We start from the raw sequence: 12,227 nt of genomic DNA, 5'->3' as shown, positions 1-12,227 counted from the left end.
TCGAAGTGTGGATGACCATCAATCCCTCCAATTCCCTTCATTTGTTTGTGTTTTTTTTTTAATTACTGATCATCAATGTGATGAAATGTTCCAGACTGAAAGCTTGAAGAAAGAGTAATCAATGTATGCAGGTCCACAGGGGCATCAGTAAAGAAAATACCACCAACAATCTTCTGAAAGGAAGCCAATCAACTTGCCATTTTTAAACGACTCAATGAAAAAGAAATACATATATTAAATGTTTCAAATTGAGTGCCTGAGAAATGTTGTATACACTTTAAACACCTATGTTTTACATTCTTTTTTCTTACTTCTGCACTCCTTTTTTGTTGTCTAGGAGGGTGTTTTCAGCAAGAATGACAGTAACTGATACCTGAGACCTGCAAACTATTGACCTACACAGAGCCAAGCACACAACTAAATATTAGCAGGATCAGGAGGAGAATAAAACTTCTCCAAAGCGTATGCAACGGATAGCAATGAACAGAAAAACTATTCTTTTTCCGGCTCAGTTGTTCATTGTACATGAATTATAGAAGGTGCAACATTCCAAGACAGAAAAAAAATAATTATTTGCAACTAGAGCACGGCTCTGTAAACCTGCTGAAGGAGAGCCACTGTGGGAGGGGACTTAACAGAGTACCATGAAATATCTACTGCAAAAAACCTCAAGTGACTCCTACTTTTCTGTTACCAAATTACTACTTGGGGTTTTTTTGGAAGTTCATAGTACTTTCATGAAAATGAACCCTTTCTCCTGTCATCATCTATCACAGGAAGTATGTGCATGTTGATAAACAATAAGCAGAAGACAAAATCCTAGCAAGCTCATAGGAAAACCTGTTCAACTGCCTGAATTGTACAGCCAGCCACTCAAGATTTCAGGAGTTGATCCAAACTAAACTGACTTTCTTAGTCTTCTGAGATTCACCCTTCATTACTTACAAATATTCCAGTGTCTGTGCTTCTCTCAAAGCTGCGACTCCTCAAATCAAAACCACCTTGGGCTTCACTTTTTAAATTTTGAGATTTATTGTTAATGCCCAGAATGCATCAGCTGAATGCATTGAAGAAGTTCAGAAACAAAAAGGCAATGAAAAAGGGATGCAGGATATATTTGCTTATAATGCCACAGCTATTATGCCAAGTTTTCATTTTGAGACTTAATTTATGATTTTTGAACAGTCTTTGCTGCCAACACTTCTATTTTATTCTACGGACTGTTGAACCAAAGCATATTAAGCAATAAAATCTCTGTGCACTGTATTGAAGTCCTCTTCAAAGATGTCTAACATATGTTTTGTGAAGGAATAGAGGGTGTATCTGTTAGCTTCTCTCAAAAAGCTAATAGAGCACAATTTCATTTGCAGAGGAAGGCACAGTTATTCTGTTGGTTCCATATTAACCTGGGAAGCCCTTTATACCAAGGATATTTCCTCAAAATCTGTTTCTATGGGTCTTTTTCACTTTTGAAGGAGCAGAGAGGAGTTTAAGTAGAATGGAGAAACAGTCTCACAGAGTGCCCACATGATAGGGCCTGTCTTAAAGAAAGCTCTTATCTGTAGGAAATTTATTCAGTCATGAGATTCTAAACATAGCTTTCTGTTCACAGATAAAATGAAAATGACACACAAAAGGAGTCCTCTCATTTTGGCGCTGGGTAACCATGCATAAAAATAAAGCAAGGAAGAAGTAAAAGTGATCAACAACTGCTTCCTTTAACTCCTTTTCAATTGCCCCCAGACAAGCCACTGATGTGGTGTGCCCTAGAAAGGGATAAATAAAATTATTATCTACAGCTCATGTATACAGCACACTGGTCTCTTACACTGACTGTATGTGCTACCTATGTAACAGATGGAGGATTTTCTTGCTCTCTTTTCCTCCCCTCCTTTCTTCTCTTTTGTCAGAAAAGAGAAAGCTGTATCAGTGAGGGCGTGAGAGAGAGGGAGAGAGGCAGAGGTGGTTACTCATTAGCACCATGTTCTCCAATAGCCAACATGCACCAATAATCGTGTCATTTGTGCATCTTCCATGTTTGCTAATAATTGCAGTAACATTCAATCCTGTACCATGTAAATGCCCTCTACCAAACAGATAAGAGATTTAACATTGTCCTGAAATGTTACTAACATCCAGTCTATATTGTTAAGTGGAACAATAATAACAAGAGAAATTACAATTAAATACATAGGAAAAAAATTATTAACAGTGAGGGTGGTGCAACATTGGACCAAGTGCCTAGAAACTGAATAATATCCTGAACAACCTGAACTAATTTCCAGGTTGTCCATCCTTTGAGTAAAGGGTTGGACCAGATGACTTTCAGAGGTCCTTTCCAATCTAAATTCTGACCCTAACTATGGTTTAAAGAGCCAAACTGTCCACTGCTAGCGGCTAGTTGTGGGGTTGCTTTCCATGGCAGACTGCTCACACATTTGCAACACATCCTATTCTCCTAGGGAAATTTCTCATTCAGTTGAAAGAGAAGGTAAAATTTTCTAAAGAAGTGCTAGACCAAGAAACATGAACTATTGTATCTTGTCCCTCTGAGTTCTTCACATCTCCTCAAATGCCTGTATGAAAAATATTTACCAGTTCTTTACTATAGAATAACACAGAAATAGCACAGATCTTGGTCCTCGCAATGATTATTCAGAAATTATTTTGGTACAGGACTAGGTTTCCCAAGACAGAATTCATTCAGGGGCTGCTTCAAGCTCTGCTGAATGTTTATATCAGCTTTTATGCAAACTGACATTCCCAAAAAGACCTGACAGTAATGGACTGGAAACACAGGGAAACCATTACACAACACAGAAAAAAAATAGTTTCAAAAGAAATGGAATTTAAGAGCTAAATTTCTTAAACTGGCTCTGATAAGGGACTGGCCTGAACAGAAACCCTTTGAGGAACTTTCAGACTAACAATTCAAGATGACATTCTGTGTCGTTCCAAAATGCAACACGGAAGATGTGACGTGAGGCTGCAGCAATATTCCCCTCTGGGTTTTATTTTGCCAGATTTGATGGACCCAAGCAGACTTTACACCAATTAGCAATAAAGAAAGACCTTCCAGGGACGCATCAGAGTCTCCAGGAGTAAGGTCCTGGCACTCCCCTCTGGCAGTCTGTCCCCATCCCACACTCCAGGCTGGTGTTAGGTGGGCAGCAGTCTGCTGGTGCCACAACTTGTGAGATTGCAGGCTGCAGTGCAGACCATTTCAGCTTCACCATCTCAAAAACATCAGGTGGCTGGGGCGTTAAGAAGTCTCAACTACAACCTGGGTCTATCTAGGCAAGCATGCAGTATTGCAGACCTTAGCAACGGTGCCAGGACATGAGAGGAAATGCAGCCTTTTGCAGTTCCCTTCCTTGGAAGAACAGATCTCTTCCATTTCAAGAAAATGAAATGGATTTAAGCACATACTTGGAAGTACATACATGGAAACAGAATCCCTTGTTAGGACGACAGCGGCACAGAATTGCCAATAAATGCTCTTGCTTTTATACTGGGGCTGAAGCAGACATTGAACTTTCACGAAACTGTAACAATTCTTCAAGAGGATCCTTCCATCTCTGTAGCTTCAGGGCTCAGCTAAGCTCTTCATGACTGGGCCACCCTGGAATTTTTTTCTAAAAAGCTTCCTTTTGATTCTTGATTCCCAGTCTTCTGAGCCCAAGTGAAACCATATCAGACTGAAACACACTCTTGTTTCTCCCAAGCAGTCACTTAAAATGACATCGCATTTACTTTATTTTTCTTTTTCCTTGATAATTCCTAAGGTGGAGATAATGCTCTTTGGTGTCTAAATGCATAGGCAGCATTTCCCAACATGAGTAGTGTGACTTTGGTTTTCCACTTTATGATGTCTCTTCAACAAGTAATAGGCTCTGTCCACACTCCATCACTGTCAACCTTTTCCACAAGATGTAAGAACAGTGTAGGCCAGCAAAAGTTATTAAATGCCCCCTCCCCACCCCTCTCAAAGAACAGAAGGCTAACCCTGGAGTCTCTCCAAATTATAATGTAGTTCAAAGTAACATCTTTCTCTAACTTGTTATGTGGAGTCATGCTTGTTCTCTCTCATAATGGGTGATTTCCACCCACCCCCCCCTTACAATTCTGAAGCATTCATAATGATTCCTTCAGAATGAACATTGCTACTAAAATGCAAAAATCCTATTTAAACAAACTTGTGAAATACTCCTCTTCCTTTCTTTATACTGCTAACATCTCTAGTTGCTACTTCACTCCCCAAATCTTTCCCTCAAACAGTACCAACTGTGTACCAAAGAGTAGTCTCTTTTTCACACACAGATATCGTATAACCAACTTTCCTCCCCCACCTCATTTTAATGCATTGCAGAATTACTGAGGACATTCTCCTCAGAGCTTGTAAAATGATGGCTAACAGTGAGCTAATTCTCTGTGAGGTGACAACTGCTCCATCCAAATGTCTGCAAAACATCTCAGCAAGTCTCTTCAATTAACAAAGTCAAGTATGATTGATTTAATTTTCACTTGAGAGTTCTTCTCAGAAGAACCGGTTCAGGTGTACCCAACAAGGCATTTAGTGAAACAGAAGAGGTAAGGATTAAATGTTCTGCATTTATACAAGCATCTCAAACTCTTCATAAGTCCTTAATTAATTAAGACTCAAGTTATCCTCCATGGTAGAGAAATACAGCTTTGCCTACTTTATAGGTCAAGGCCCCAGGCAGAAATAGGCCAAATGATTTGGCCAAGATCCCACCGAACGCATGTGGAAGAACTGGAAATTCAAATTACCTCAATTCTAAGATGCCTCACGCTCCTCACACAAAAAAGCTGTCATACCTTCATCCATTCTTTCCTTCTGAATATCTGTAATTTTTCAACATGATGACTGTCATTGCAGTCAGAGGGACCAACACACCGTCACTGAAGCAGCTTTTAGAAGCTTCTTTAGAGGAAGAAAATATAAGAACAGTATTCCAGAGCAATGCAGAACACAAGATGTAGAATTGTTAACCTGATACTTATTCTGATTTTATCAGCACAGTCCAGGTTTGGAAAGATCAGATAAGCTAAAATTGGTAACTTCGATATTTTTGTGACTTTATGTCATCATCCATAACACTACCAGATAGCAAAACATTACACGTGATGACATAACACCTGGAGAAACCATTATGCTTATCAAAAGGCTGCGGGTTTAGCCAATTCAGTTCAAGAGCTTGTGAGCATTTCTGAGCTTTCAGCCAGGCTCCATCAGCTCTGGTTATTACCCCCGTCCTTTTTCTGGCAAGCTGCTCCAAAATAAGAAGCAAATAACACGGCTGTATTGTCTACCCCGTGCAAAAGCTGTGCAAGGGTTTTATAATTTGATGCACAACAGGAAAGATACAGGTCACTGTCATCTGTTAAACCATGACCTTGTGAAGGTAACCGAAAAGATTTTTTTATTTTTTTAAAAAAGACAAAAAAGAAAATTACCCTGCCTTCACAGACCTCTGCCTTTTGTGTGAAGGCAGCTATAAAACATGTGTCAGGGAAGCCACAATACTGCTAACAAGAGACACTGGAAGAAAAGTTGTCTCTCTTGCTCAGAAACCCCCCCTCACGTCTACTGTAGATGCTCCTAGTCAGCGACTGTTTAGTCAGAAGTTTTAACCGACTCCTTAAATTCACCATCTCGGGGGCCTTGCTGCTTAATAAAGACTACGGGGTGTTGAGAAGCACAGTATATTATTTCATTAAGTGCTTTTTGGGAGAAGGGGATTTAGAAGTAAAACTGCTGGCTTTGTGTGGCAAGGTTATGACCTTTGACAACTTTGGAGCTTATCTCTTTCATCTTCCCACTCCCCTGAGACCCCGAACTTGCGGAGGGATGGAAGCGGGTAAGCCGGGGCCAGACAGAGTCCAGCATTGTTGTGGGGCTGCCTCCTCTCCCTCTCCCTCTCTCCCCTTCTCTCTCTCTCTCCCTCTCCCTCTCCCCCTCTCTCTTTTTTTCCCCCTAAACAAAACAGATCTGAACTGAGCCAAGGAAACAAAAATGTATTGTTCCTCGCAGATGGAAGCGAGTGTCGCCTAGGTAACCAGATTAATCTCCTTTTTCTCTCCCTTCCTCTCTTGTAGTGCGGTAATCGGTGGGCTCTTTTCACAAAAAAAGCCAGCCTCAAAGCTGGGGCTCTAACTAGGTTCCTAATTAGCTGCAATTTACAATGAAGACAACATGATGAGATAATAGAAATTTGCAAAATAATGACATACCTCAGCAAAATATTCCTCCTCCTAAGAACCATTTTTATACAAAAACAATAAAGAGGGCCCTTCTAAAGCAAAGCTGGAAAATGGTGGTGTATTATGTGACACAGAACATTATTGTTCGCCTCTTGTTCCCCCAATCAACAGCTTATTGTTTGGCATCTTAAATAAAAATGACTCAAATACAGGCCACATAATGATCTCCATTGCGCTAATACACTGTATATACAGAGTAGTCAAAAATGTACCCAAGGCAAGGCCAGTGGGGCTGATAAAGTAACGGGGCCCAGAAAGGTAATTTACAATACAATGCACTAACTATTATTACTGGTCTTAATCATACATATCTTTCTGATTTCTGCCAGGATGCGCTCTGACATCAAAAAAGGGCACCCGAACAGGGGGCAGCTAGTTAATGAAATATGATGGATCACATTTGTTTTCATGTGGTGGTTAGTTCAAATGAAGCAGCCTCCAGACTGTTAGCCAACAGTCTTCTCTTGTGCGACATCAAAGGCTCCCATTGACGGGGGGAGAGGGAGGCGCGGGAAGGGGGATCGCGGGGAGACAGCGCAGAGGGAGGAGCGCTGAGCAACTCAAAGGACCATTAATCGTAATCTCTACCTTATGTCCGAAAGGGGAGAGCAGAGAAATATAACGGGCCAGGGCTGACCTGCCACTGATTTCAAGGAGAAGGAGCGTCAGCACCTCCACATGAGGTGGAGGAGCAGCACGGTCAATGTGCCACTGCTGAAATTTGGCATTTTGCTGCACAAGGGCGACTTGTCATTGTAGACATGAGGAGCACATCCCTGCTGGAGAGGAGAGGGCAGTTTTGATCTCCACACAAATATTTCATAAGTAGCAACAGATTGTCTAAAACCGTCAGGAATAACAGCAGCAGCAACACAAAAGTCACTCCTTATTTATTTGTGGACTCATTACGGTTGACCGTTGCAGCTACAAATATTCAAGAACTACTGATGAACAGATTGTCCCTTAAATAAGTGCAACTACAGCCACTTTGGGCAAGGACAGGAAAGTGTTATCATGCACCCTGACCTGGCCTTTCGGTTCCTAACTGTGGCATGAAGCCTAACTTCCTTCCCAGAGTAATTGAAAGGAATCAGAAATGTCACATTACACAGAGAACAAGCCAACTGCTGAAAACTACTGACAGAGTACCTGGCTCTAGCTGTACAGCAAGGTCCTGCAAGTGAGGGTTAACCATCCAAAGAAGCATTATAATGCTGCTGCCCTCTGTTTATACAACTTCTTTCATCTTTAAGGTTCTCAAAATACTTTAAAAGTATTATAAGTTTGCTGAGGAGAGCTACTGAATACATCAGTGATGAACATTATGCTATACAAGGGTAAGAAAAAGAAGCAGATTTTAGAAGTACCCAAATATACCCATTCTAATGACCACTGCCATGAGATTTTTTACAAAGGAGACAGAACAAACTGCACTTGGGATTTTAAGATGTTATGCAAAACACACAAGAAACACATGGGCAGACTCATTCACCCTGAGACCCTTTGGAAATTTCATGTGACACCTTCAAATCAAAGACAGTGAACCTTCAAACAATAATTAAAAAAAGAAGCACACAGATTTAAGACACACAATGGCACCGAAAGCAGGTCTGGATTCTGGAATTGTGTCTGTTATAAACAAACGTACCCTGGTCTACAGAGATTTCTAGGAAAAAGAGAACAAGGCGGACAAATGTGAAGTATCCAGTCTTTAAATGGAAATAAACAAGAATGAGTGACTGATGGTCAGATTCTGATGTGCTTACTCATACTTAATACTATTTTCTCTATGCAATGTCTGATTCCATAGAAGTACTTGCAGAATAAGGTGTTATTCAGTGTAAGAACATAAAACCCGGTTCTGAAAAACAGAATTATTAGTACTTGAACTGCCAGTAAGGCAGCCCTACTCCAATGAATGCTGAGCATCTTCTTATCCCATTGATTTCTCTCAGCACAGGAGCTGGCAATCTACCAGAAGTATCCTGACACACAGGATCAGGCAACACCTAAGAAAAGAGCAGTAAAGGCAAGAAAATGGCTTTGAACCTGTGAACCCGGTTTGGTGTAAATCCTGTGTTGACATGACTGATCATGGAAAGAAATGGAAACACTGGTGCTCCTATGCACCAACTGAAGACCAGACCTAAAGATTTGTGTGTCAGTTTGTTTTTGTTTCCAGATACTACCTACATTTCTATGGAAGGCTGAATATATAGCCTGTTCTTTTCAGGTTCATCTAAAAAAGCAGACTCAGTTCCTGATTTAGATTTCTAAATACAGGAATAAGCTTTTACCTGGAGCATTTTTCACCTTTGGAGCTTACATCCCTACTTGTGCTTAATCTGTCTAGAGGTTTTACCATTGCATTCTTAGATAATCCTTCATGGAACAGCCACTGCGCATTGAGAATTCAGAAGAGCAGGAACAGTGTTGCTACCCCCAATATCCCAGGCCAGAGTGAGAATGGCAGCTCTGTATCTGTGCACTCTGGTATGCTTAACACCAGCTTGCCATTTTACACAGAAACATTAACTTTTCCAAGCAAGCGCTTCCCCTATCCATCCAGCTCCGTGGATGGATGAAATATCTCAAGGAGAGTTAGTTTCCCATAATTACAGAGCTCCATCTGATATCGCAGGAGCACAGCACAAATGGAATTCAATAGGGTTTCTGTATATTCAGCAACTGAAGATTTGGGACCCCAGATATTAACCTTTCTCCATAACAATCCTACCCAATATAACACACCACAGGAGGCCAAAACACTGGGCCTGATCCTGCAATATGACTCTTGTCATGCTTTTTATTTTTTTTTTTCCAAGCTAATGGAACTATTTGTGCAAATAAATGTTGCAAGGCTGGGCACTCAGTGCATTTTCTTTTCCAGCATCCTGAGCGGCTGGCACAGGCTGACTTATCCAGCATGAATCTGAGATCATCTACACCATTCCCCTGGAAAAGCACCTGCGCCTTTGTGGCTCTGAACTGCTCTGACAATACAAGTTTACAAACAGCTTTTGAAACATGGCTCAAACATCCTTCAGTATCTGGTGTGTGACATAACTGGCTTGCCTTTATTTTATTATCATTATTACCACTCCCAGGCTTTAGAGAGCTTTGCATCTCTCCACACATTTCTTGAGCATCTCTGATAGCCTTCAACCTTCCTACATTTTGAACCACCAGCAAAGAGAAAAAAACCCTATATAAACAATGGGCTCACGCAGGATAGAAGAAAATCCATGTAGCTAACTTCAGTTTAATGTTCTTCAACTCTTTTCCTCCTTCCTCTACTCTTGCCCCTGCCCCCCAGGGGAGGTGGGATGAATGGTTTAAATCAATAACCAAAGGCTTCAATTTTACAAACCCCTGAGCCATTAGAGCTCTGAGTCCTCGGTGCACCCATCATAACCTCCCCCACCCCTGCACACACATATACACACACACACATAACATATATAAAAGAAACACTTCCAGCCTGGCATTAACAATGTTCATTCAGTGCTCTTTACTTAAAGGAAGAAAACAATTAAGTGAAACCTTGAAGTAATCTCATTCTGCCTATTTAGCCTCTTCATCCCTCAATGTGTGGTTAGTAAGTGTTGCAATCAGGGGCTAAGGCCTGCTATCATTCGGCCTTAATTAAAAAAGACACAAGCAGTGGAGCTGTGAATTAGAAATGTAACAACGCACTACCCCTGATTAATTCGAGGCTCATGTTGGATTAATAACTCCAAACAAAGAACAAAAGGAAATTGTTATGCGAATTGCAGTCCTCCCAGGCCAGACAAAGGTCAAATCACAGGATTTCAATTTCATCCGGAGTCGCTTAATCAACTCCCTCGGAAGGAAGACCATATGCAGTCCTGAAAGCTACCCATTGTAGTCGTGCTGTCACTGGACCTGAGAGACGGCACAGAGATAATCCCAACTATTCCCCGTCTTTTCTCCTTCTTGGCTGTTTCTTTTCTCTTTTTCTTTTCTTTCTCATTTTCTTTTCTCTCCCCCCCCCCACCTTTTTTTTTTAAAAAAAAAAAAATGACAAAACCCCTTCATTAGGGCTAATGATTAAGGAATAAGAACATTAGCTGTCAGAAAGTGGCTTTTGTGGCTGCTGCCCCGTGGAAGCACCCTGGCTTTTGCTGCCCATGCAGCTGCAGAGGCAGCTCCTCATTTTGAGGGGGTCCCCTCTGACAGCAGAAGCCACCTACTGCTGTGCTTCAGCATCATGCAGTCACTTACACGAAACAGCACTCGGGGCGGGGTGGGGGAGCGGGTAGAATAGGATGTGTTGCACACATTCAGTGCACGACATGTTAATACACAAGTCTTGTGGGTGTGGCAGCTGAGGAAGAAGGATGTTACTGCCCTGAAGACCTATCTCTGACTGAAATTAAGCCACAGAGAATAGAATCACATATTTTCTTGCTGTTCATCCTAAATGAAATGATGATGGAGCAAAGCAGCCCTCTGTTTTCATGATACATTGTGCCTCTGGTGAGCAGGTCCTCCACTGCCACTGAACATGACTTATCAAGTAACTTGCATGGCAGGGTGTTTTATATGGGCTGCACAGTTCATCCTATATAAAGAAAAAAGGAAAACCCAGGTCTGCCTAGGAACCTGGCACCTCATGCCCAAGAGTAAGTAAAAAATAGAACCTTAAACTATAGAAACTGAAAAGGGCCAAGGAAGACTCTTCAGGGTGGGGACCTGCAACGTGGAGTTCATTCCTGCCCTCACTGCCTTCCTGAAGGGCTCTGCCCACCAGCCCAGGAACGTCAGCTCGCCACACTGCTGCCTGCAGCTGCCCCAGCCCGGATGGTACAGGTAGTCTCTCTCTCAGCCATATCCTTAGTGCTTATGCACAACATTTCAAAAGACACACTGGAATTTCTCCAGGGTTTGTTTTTTGGTTTTGTTTTTTTTTTGTTTGTTTTTAATATACATTCTACAACAGCAACAAAGTTCAGGACCAAATTTACTTTCTCCAGGAATCAGCTCCAGTAAGGGACCAAGAGCCAATGGCATTTCCCACCTTGATGTAGACCTGTTGCTTAACTCAAACAAATTTATCCTGATTTACATGGAAATGAGATACAAAGATTTAAGAAACAGTCCTTTACTCTCAAATTCTGGTCCCAAACTTATTCTGAGTATGCATTATTTACTGTAGGATTGCTGACAAATGCACCGTGGCTCTCTGATTTGATTTTGCCAAAAGAGATACCTCAAAGCCCAGTAAAACTACCAAAAACCTGGTACTGGTACCTGGCACTGCACCAGTACTTTTAAAACCTGAAGGCACCAATGAATAAAGGTTAGGATTCACATATTAAAACACCTTGTGAAATATAGATGCAGACTCCGTAGAAGCCTCTTACCTGTGTCAGGCGCTGGAATAAAATCGCAGGTCACTCGGTGAACTTAAAGGAAGATGGTGTTTTGATTTTCAGCTTGGGATCATCTCCACTCAATTCTGTCACAAAGTACACTTGGTCCTCTTTCGAAGGGGCTGCTTACACACACCTGCTGTCTCTGAATTAGCTGTTGAAGGGGAAGAAGTGGTTTGTGAATCACCCCATTCTGAAGCTGTTTCCCACTCAGAATATATGCCAGCTTTAAATACTAACCCAGTAAATGACTATTCAACTTCTCTGATGCTTTCCTTTTAAGTATCTGTTCACTTTTGCTTTACGTATTGATTTCTTAGCATGCAACCAAAGATTAAGATGAAATACCTACTGTGCCATGGAAAAGGAGAGTCACATATTCAGAAACCCTTTTGCCTGTGTTACACCAAGTCATTAAACCCAAATTATATGGAATGCAAATACTGTTAGAAGTAAATCTTTCAAACATTCTACCAGCTCCAAAATGTAAACATAATTTTTGAAATCTGTTACTGTTAGAAGCTCAGCAACAAATGATTTTATGTG

General features: G+C 41.3%; 1 protein-coding gene across 1 annotated transcript in view; it reads right to left on the bottom strand.

Annotated features, from left to right (window-relative positions):
- SOX5 (SRY-box transcription factor 5) overlaps positions 1-11,816 on the bottom strand; it is a 341,339-nt gene extending 329,523 nt beyond the window's left edge. Inside the window, exon 1 of the mRNA XM_037389411.1 lies at positions 11,673-11,816. The gene's annotated coding sequence lies outside the window, so the exon portion shown is untranslated. The remainder of the gene's footprint in view (positions 1-11,672) is intronic.
- Between the last annotated feature and the right edge of the window lie 411 nt (positions 11,817-12,227).

The sequence above is a fragment of the Falco rusticolus genome, chromosome 5 (genome assembly GCF_015220075.1).
Source record: "Falco rusticolus isolate bFalRus1 chromosome 5, bFalRus1.pri, whole genome shotgun sequence".
In the NCBI taxonomy this organism is placed as follows: domain Eukaryota; kingdom Metazoa; phylum Chordata; class Aves; order Falconiformes; family Falconidae; genus Falco; species Falco rusticolus.
The sequence above is the reverse complement of the archived record's forward strand: the minus strand, read 5'-3'. Positions and strand labels throughout refer to the sequence as shown.